Below are 3067 nucleotides of genomic sequence, written 5' to 3' on the forward strand. Positions count from 1 at the left end.
AAATGCAGCCTCACTGCGCCCCATCATATGTAGCCTCACTGTGCCCCATCATATGCAGCCTCACTGTGCCCCATCAAATGCAGCCTCACTTACTTACCTTACAGGCAACTCCACTCGGGCCGTGCGTTCCACAGAGCTGCCAACTTCATTTCCGGTTTCCCTCTGGACCAGGGAGACCAGAAGTAACCTCTTACCTTGAACAACAAAGCTCCCGCCCATAATATCACTACTGGCAGAAGCTATACGGCGCTTTGGATTGTGCTGCAAAGCAGGTGAAAAGCCTGCAAATGAAGCACCTCGTCTGCAATCTGGTGATTGCATTGACATGGTGCTTCCCATAGTGCACAATGCACTTAAAGAAGATTTTATATATATAATTTTTTTAAGGGACCTTTTTAAAAAAAACATTTTTTGTGACTGCTTGGTAGGGGGGGCACTCGTGCGCCTCCTATGGACGGGCTACCACTGTTACATACCCTGGCAGAATTTATAATTTCTTGACGATTTTTTCGAGAATATAAATAGCACAAAAACTTTTCTTTCACTCATGGTTAGTGCCATTTATTATCAATCAACTGTGTTTACTCTTTTTAAATCATAATGACAACAGAAACTACCCAAATGATCCTGATCAAAAGTTTACATACCCTGGTGATTTTGGCCCGATAACATGCACACAAGTTGCCACAAAGGGGTTTGAATGGCTATTAACTGCATGCCGACCAACCGCTGCAGTTGTACTGTGGCAGCATGGCTCAGCTGCGGGAATAGCCGTTATGCTACGTCGGTAGCATAAACGGCCACTAGGGGGCACGCTCCCCAAGCCGATGCCAGTGTCTCGATCACCATCGGGCTCCCGCGATCGCTCTGGGCACATGAAGAACTGGCAGCTGTGTGTGTAAACACACAGTTTCCGGTTCTCTGCGCAGAGAACTGACAGCTCGTCTGTCCATACAGAGTCTCTTAGTTTCCCTGCAAAATCCCATCCCCCCTTCAGTTAGAACACAAAATAGGAATATATATTAACCCCTCCCCCCAGTGTTAACCCCTTTACTGCCAGTGACATTTTTACAGTAATCAATGCAATTTTAATCGCACTGATCGGTGTGCTAATGTCAATGGTCCTAAAAATGTGTCAAAATTGTCCGACATGTCTGCCATAATGTCGCAGTCATGATAAAAATCGCTTATTGTCACCATTGCTAGAAAAAAAATAAAAAAATAATAAAAATGCCATAAATCTATCCCCTATTTTGTAAACGCTATAACTTTTGCACAAACCAATCCATATACGCTTATTGCATTTTTTTTTTACCAAAAATATGTAGAAGAATATGTATCGGCCTAAACTGAGGAAAAAAAATGTTTTTTTATATATTTTTGGGAGATATTTATTATAGCAAAAAGTAAAAAATAATGTGCTTTTTTCAAAATTGGCGCAAAAAATAAAAACCGCAGAGGTGATCAAATACCACCAAAAGAAAGCTCTATTTTGTTCGGGAGCCACGTCCCACAACCGCACAATTGCCAGTTAAAGTGACGCAGTGCCGAATCGCAAAAAGTGGTCTGGTCTTTGGCTAGCCAAATGGTCTGGGGCTTAAGTGGTTAAAGGAAACCATCCTCATCTGTGATCTGTTTGCTGTTTGTTATTGGGCGAGAAGGCCTGGCTCACAGTTTCTGCTCTAATTCAACCCAAAGGTCTTCTATCGGGTTGAGGTCAAGACTCTATGGAGGCCAATCAAGTTCCTTCACCCCAAACTCGCTCATCCATGTCTTTATGGACCTTGCTTAGTGCACTGGTATGCAGTCATATTGGAACAGAAAGGGGCCATCCCCAAACTGTTCCCTTAAAGTTGGGAGCATAAAATTGTCCAAAATGTCCTGGTATGCTGATGCTTTAAGAGTTCCCTTCACTGGAACTAAGGGGCCAAGCCCAACCTCTGAAAAGCAACCCCACACCATAATCCCCCCTCTACCAAATGATTTGGACCAGTGCACATAGCAAAGTCTATAAAGACATGGCTGAGTGAATTTGAGGTGGCTTGACTGACCTGTACAGAGTCCTGACCTCAACCAGGCAGCGCTCCTGGCTCCTCATCAAGTGCCTCCACGGAGAGCCGCTTTCCATGGGGGCACCCGTGTGGGTGCGCTCCTGAGTTCTGCTGCTGCGTCCATTGACACAGACAGCAGGACTTAGCCATGTCCCATTTCACTGGGTTTGATTAACAGCGGCGGGAGCCAATCTATCCAGTGAGGACGGAGAGAGCGGCTGGAGCTGCTGGGCTCGTTCTCATCGCTGAAAAAATCGGGGTTACCACAGAAGGTTTTATACCTTAATGCATAGAATGCATTAGGGTGAAAAACCTTCGGACCCTTTTCACACTGGAGGTGTTTTTTAGGCGTTAGCACTAAAAGTAGCTACAATCCCAGTATGAAAGCCTGAGTGTTTCATACTGGGGCGCTGCGCTGGCAGGACATAAAAAAGTCCTGCATGCAGCTTCTTTGAAGCGCTGTAGGAGCGGTGAATGCACCACTCCTAAAGCGCCCCTGCCCATTGAAAGCAATGGGCAACGGTGCTTTGCCGGCGGTTTTAACCCTTTTTTTGACTGCTAGCGGCCAAAAAGCACTACAAAAACGACAGTAAAGCGTCGCTAAAAATAGTGACCTATGACCGGGCACTGGTAGTGTGAAAGTGCTCTGAGACTTTACAACTCCTTTAAGTTTAAGTGTTCTTCAAATAAAACCTTTATGATATATAACATATAGATCGAAATCTAGATGACTATCACTGCTTAAATAGGTAATGAGCACACACAAGGTGTCCTATAAACTTCTGTCTCATTTTGGAGTGGTGATCTGGGGTCTTTTAGTAACTGTGTATTGAAACACACGCTCAAACACTGGTACACATTTCCTTTGGCACACAAAGCAGCATTCATGAACTGGCAATGTGCGTGGCACCATTGAATAACACACATCTCCCTACAGCTCAGTCTGCACGTCTGACCACCTGTGACAGACAGCACCTCACTTCCGGTCTGTCTCTGTACAGTGGCACGAGCGCCTC

This window comes from Lithobates pipiens, unplaced genomic scaffold (genome assembly GCF_037356315.1).
Source record: "Lithobates pipiens isolate NorthernLeopardFrog02 unplaced genomic scaffold, aLitPip1_a1.2 Scaffold_27, whole genome shotgun sequence".
Taxonomy (NCBI): Eukaryota; Metazoa; Chordata; class Amphibia; order Anura; family Ranidae; genus Lithobates; species Lithobates pipiens.